General features: G+C 38.3%; 1 pseudogene across 1 annotated transcript in view; it reads right to left on the reverse strand.

Moving 5' to 3' along the window:
• LOC145768568 (nose resistant to fluoxetine protein 6-like) overlaps positions 1-4,611 on the reverse strand; it is a 33,074-nt pseudogene extending 28,463 nt beyond the window's left edge. Inside the window, exons 1-2 of the transcript XR_014288955.1 lie at positions 4,273-4,611; positions 1,783-1,928 (exon numbers count right to left, since the gene is read on the reverse strand). The product of XR_014288955.1 is annotated as a nose resistant to fluoxetine protein 6-like (transcript). The remainder of the gene's footprint in view (positions 1-1,782; positions 1,929-4,272) is intronic.
• Positions 4,612-6,000: the final 1,389 nt, after the last annotated feature.

A 6,000-nucleotide genomic window follows, 5' to 3' on the forward strand; every position in this document is an offset into this window, starting at 1 on the left:
AAACTAAAGAAATAATCATTATAACCAGGGTTGCCATCGACATGGACCCAAAAATAAGGACAACTGAAAAATTAGATTAGCATTTAAATAATGTTTTCGGACATATTTTGTATTCATACGAGCCGTGTCATATCACATTCCATACTATTTGCCAGAACAATCTGCTGCAGCAACTCCTTGTTATTAAAAATTGCTTCATGGATCTCACGGCAGCTCAGGTATAGGTTTATCTTATCTTTACTTGCTTGGATTTGACTGTCATTTCACTAAGTGTGTTGCTTTCTTTGGTCCACTGCGCCGAAACAAGAGAGAACACTCTTTCCACAAACACATTGCTGACCGGAAAGGAGAAAATGATGCTAACCAGCACGCAGAGCAGCGAAAAAGAGTTGTTTCCGATAAAGATCTTCATCCACTTGACCTCAGGTTCATCCTTGCTGATCACATCATCTGGAATCTTCTTGAGCAGAGCGTTAACAGCCGAGACCTCATCGAACAGCTTACCTTTCATTGCCATTAGTGGATCAACTTGCTTCGCCAACCCTTTGACTTCCTCGTACTCGGTTGCTTGATCTTTCAGCAGGGTCCAGTTGATATGCGTTGGATGCTTCTCAAATCGATACCACTTGTTGATATATTCCAAAGTAATGGTGTAGAACTCCTGGAAGTTCACTTTGAAAACCTTAGCATGCTCTTCACCGACTGTTCTTAGTAGTTCGTCTGTTGTTGCTCCGAAAAACCCTGAACACTGGCGTTGCAATATTTTAATCTTGAAAAATTCAATTATCTCTGCCAGTTCTTGAAATAATGCAGTTGACTTTTGCAGGAGTAGCAGTGGTTTATTGAAGAGCAATAAAAACTTAAATGTCCTTATTTCTAAGAAATGTCCTTAAGTTTTCGGATGCAACCTAGTTCGCACCCTGAACAGTTCGTACCCTCAGTTTGTACCCTCAAAAGATCGAGAGAAAAAATTAAAAAAAGCCGAAGTCGCTGATTGCAGTTTCCGCAAACATTTTAAAATTTTCCCCCTGAAAAGATCGAGAGAAAGAAAGCCGAAGTCGCTGATCACAGTTTCCGCTAACCATAGACTAATCTTTGCTCTAACCCTAACCCTCGCTGATTGCAGTTTCCGCAAACATTTTCTGCACTTTCTGCTAACCCTAACCATAGACTAATCTATGCTCTAACCCTTACCTTCGCTGATCGCAGTTTTCGCAAACATTTTTCCGTAGTTTCCGCTAACCGCAGATTCCGCTAACCCTTACCCTAACCTTAGAGTAATCTATGCTCTAACCCTAACCCTCGCTGATCGCAGTTTCCGCAAACATTTTGCCGCAGTTTCCGCTAACCCTTACCCTAACCATAGACTAATCTATGCTCTAACCTTAACCCTCGCTGATCGCAGTTTCCGCAAACATTTTTCCGCAGTTTCCGCTTACCCTAACTCTAACCATCGAGTAATCTATCCTCTCTAACCCTAACCCTCGCTGATCGCAGTTTCCGCAAATATTTTTCCGCAGTTTCCGCTAACCCTAGCCCTCGAGTTGTTTGCGGTAACTCCAATCAGCAACTTCGGCTTTTTTTAATTTCTTTTCTCATTCTTTTCAGGGTACGAACTGAGGGACGAACTGTTCAGGGTACGAACTAGGTTGCACCCTAAGTTTTCTAAGACCTGGCCCTTCAAAATAAGGACAAATCTTAGAAATAAGGACGGTATGGTAACCCTGATTATAACAGTAATTTTTTGCACTGGACTGATGAGGTTGAACTAAAATCACTCACTAAGCCAGAACTCAATGGAATAGCAGCAGTACAATATTTTCCACCAAATTCTGGTCCTTTGCTAGTCACACATTCATAAAAGCGACCTTCCCACCAAATGTTTCCATCCAAAAAGCCACTTTCAGGCTTGAACCATGAATCTAGAACTTAACGAAAAATATTTTGAATTTAAACGTAGAAATGGAAACACAAACCTTAGATGAACTATATTTAAAACAGTGATACAATATTTAAAAAACCCATTTATGTTTGGCAGTGGCTGTTTGACCGGCGCCAGTCTTTGAATCTGAAACACTATTTGATCGGTCATGACGTCACTATACCAGGCCTTGAAATTCACGGCGGACACCGCGGACATGTCCGCCGTCACAGCACGTGATGTCCGCGGAAAGTACCATCTAGATCGGTCATATTTGTCCGCCGAGAAACACCGTAACACAAGAACTAGCGATACAAATCGTCATTGCATAGCACGAACAATTACTGCGAGAATATAATTTCCCGCGCATCTAGAAAATGTTAATATTGTATCCCTTAGCTTCAGTTCAAGCAGGAAAACTTTCGATTTTTACGTTGCTTCAACGATGAATGACATTGAATCAGCGTAACAAAGGTGAATTTTTCGCTAAGAATCGATGGGAGTACCGTACTTTTACACTAATCACGCGCAACTTAGCTCAGGTCTTACGTCACAATGTCTGGCTTTGATCGAGTAATATTGATGGCAAGGTTGGTTACACAATTAGATTACACGAGTACACTATTACAGCAAGATGCAAAAAAATTTGTTAACTTTTGGTACTACTGTAAGAAAGAAAAAACTCCTGAAAAATTCTAAAAGTGAGAATGAGGGCGATGAACCTACTCGCTCTTTGAGACTTTCACTCACATGACACGCAAAAATAAACCTAATAAAAAAAGAAACCTAGTGAAACTTTGCACAGCAGAAAATAATAGAGTTAGTGTGGGAGTTTTCCAACTCGTGTCCAGAGCATTGTAACGCAAGAAGCCACACGACCTCGTTCGGTGAAAGTTAATCAGTAATGCGGCGTATTAAGCAGCTACACGGCGCTTTGACTCTTCAAGCGCACGTCGTTGGTCTGAGGAAAGCCTTTCAGAGTGACTTCTCTGAAATTTTAAAAAGCCTTCCAAACCGTAGCTATAGTACTCAAATGGGGAAGAATTATCGAAATATAGCGATTAAACATGACGGTCGACGTTAAAACTGGTGTGTCCGCCGTGAGACTTAATTTGTCCGCCGAGATAGCTGCTCAGACCGGACACGTTTGTCCGCCGTCAACAAAAACGAATTTCGAGGCCTGCTATACAGTCACTTTTTTTTTTCTCTTTCAAAGCAAAAGACGAGAAGCGCGTATATAAGTTCTAAATTTGACAATTTTATTCAACTTGATCTGTGGCGCGTGTGATACTTTGCCAGCTCCTATTCTAGAGGGAATGAGTTCGATACTACCCGGAAGCGTTCTTTTTTTTTAACTAAATTTTGACTTGAAGTGCATTTTTGTAGTCAATTTTTAATTTGAGTTGCATTACATTTACATACCAAAATTTACCACTTTTTTAAAAGAAGCATTGTATATAACTAACTTGTTGAGAGCAAAAATGTAGGCCTAATGCTTCGTTCGGCAAACAGGGTCACACCAATCAATCATTTTATCTTTCGTCACAAACGCGTCCGGGATGAAAAAGATACTAACTACAAAAATCGATATAGACCTACCAGAACGTTAATGAACGAGAAAAGGTGGCAAAACCTTAAAAGGTTTAAAACGTGCCTGAATGAAAAATTATGTAGTAGGCTATATTATATATCAGCAGTTAGCACGGCCACAAACGGAAAATTACCCAGAGAATTTCTCAAATTCCAGCAAATTAAAAAACTCTAACTTTATTACTCACATTGGAAAAGACATAAAAAATTGGGCTGTAGGCAACTCAAATTAAAAATTGACTACAAAAATGCACTTCAGGTCAAAATTTAGTTAAAAAAAAAAAAAGAACACTTCCGGGTAGTATCGAACTCATTCCCTCTAGAATAGAAGCTGGCGAAGTATCGCACGCACCACGGATCGAGTTGAATAAAATTGTCAAATTTAGAACTTATATACACGCTTCTCGTCTTTTGCTTTAAAAGAGAAAAAGAAAAAAGTGCCTGTATAGTGACGTCATGACTGGTCAAATAGTGTTTCAGATTCAAAGACCGGCACCGGTCAAATAGCCACTGCCTTTATGTTTATAGAAAAGGCAAAACTCTTTATTATTGCACTAGACATCATTACAGGGTAACCTACTAACTTACACTTTGAAATTTTGTTATCCAACTAATTTTAGAAAGTTTAAACAGTCTTGTAATCGCTTTTGTTTTGCACAAAAAACGGTACTGTACTTATTAAACAAATATACAGTATAGCCAACTTCAAACACATTGTATCAAATTTTGAAGGCTCAGATTAATATCAGTAAACAACTTACTTGTAATTGCATAAGGATGTTTGAAGCTAAGAATATCAACAATTAGCTGTTTGGTTGAATTTTCACAAGTGTTGTTAGATGTAGTAGCCAGGAATTTTCCACTAAAAATTGTTGTCTTCAAGCTGGTCAATAAAGCTAAGACTTCAGGATCCAACTCATGATTAATCGTCGAAGCACGATGTTTGACTAAAGCAATGGGATCAGAAACTGTCAATGGTGTTTTAAAAGCACTTCCACAAAATATAAATCCAAAAATCAGCACAATAAACAGTTTTTGCGTCATGACCTTATCAAATCTTTGTTGGAGATCAAGCAACCTCATCAACAAACATGTATTGCCTAAAAGTCGAACTCCGGCTCCTGTTTTTGCAAAGAATTTCAGACTTCGGCTCCTAAATATTCCAAAACTCCCGCTCCTGTACACCTCTGCACCACTACAATACTGAGAGTGAGACAAAATTTGATGGAGTTAACTGGCCTTGGTGCAGTTGGTGGACTTAAATTTCAATCCTTCATGACCAGTGCTTCCACTTCTGACAATTGATAAATCCTTTTCAATTTCCATTTTTGTTCTAAAAAATCCCTTTTTTTCTCAATCGGAAATCCTTCAAAATTTCCTTTATAGGCGAAGTTATTTTTGACGTTATTTAAGTTAAAAAAGGTGTCAATACAACTTTAAAGTTAGACCTATTGTAATCTCAGTTAAAGTTATTTTAATCTTGCTTTTTTTCAGTAGCACCGTTATGTTGAAGCAACGTTGTTTTATTAGAACAGCACGCTACACAAAAGCAGCAAATATTTTACAATAACATGGTTTCTTAATTTGTCAAATTTAATCTGATTGTACCATTCTTTAATTGAATGTAACCTGAGGTATTGCATTACGACTTGGAAATATGGCAACGAAGGACTTACACGAAAACTTCAAAAAATCTGTAACAAATTTCATCGTATTTTCCGTCCCAACAATGATAGTTGTAGCAAGATCCCGATAACAATGGAGCAATTGTTCAAACTGGAAATTGGTGTTTTCGTGTTTAAATTTCACAACAATTTACTACCAGATTGCTTCACCAACCTTTTTAAATTTGTCAAAGAGGTTCACAGCCTGTCTACAAGAAACCATGATAATGATTCTCTAAACATTCCATACTTCTCAAAAACGCTTACTCAACATTCAATAGAATTCACAGGTGCGAAAACATGGAACGAATTTCCTTCTTCAATTAGAAAGACTGATACAAAGTCACTTTTTATTCACAACCTAAAACAACATTTAAGCAAAACGGAAACGCAATAGAAAGACAACGTAGAAAGGCTTTTTTGCATTCTTGTGAAGATTTTAGTGGAAATCCGAAATTATTTACAAAAGATTAGGCTAACCTAACAATAATATCGATTGCTTGTGCTGTACTTTTATGTTTGTAGATATTAACAGCAAACGCAATACTCCATAATCAACACGACACGTCGCAAAAGGGGATGAGAGCTTCATCAACACCATCAGGACATCATCAATTCATCATCTACCAGCTTATCCATTCCATCACCCACCAGGACAAGAAACAATAACTTACACTGGATATCAAACCTCAATCGTCTTAGGCTACTGTGTGATGTGCAGTCTAACCATAGAAAGAGCTCAACACCTGCTCTCCTGGGCCACATTGAAACGGGCTTTTGCCTGAGGATGGGTTTCTTTTATGTCCGGTTTTCTTTCTCCATCCT

The sequence above is a fragment of the Aplidium turbinatum genome, chromosome 4 (genome assembly GCF_918807975.1).
Source record: "Aplidium turbinatum chromosome 4, kaAplTurb1.1, whole genome shotgun sequence".
NCBI classification, from domain to species: Eukaryota; Metazoa; Chordata; class Ascidiacea; order Aplousobranchia; family Polyclinidae; genus Aplidium; species Aplidium turbinatum.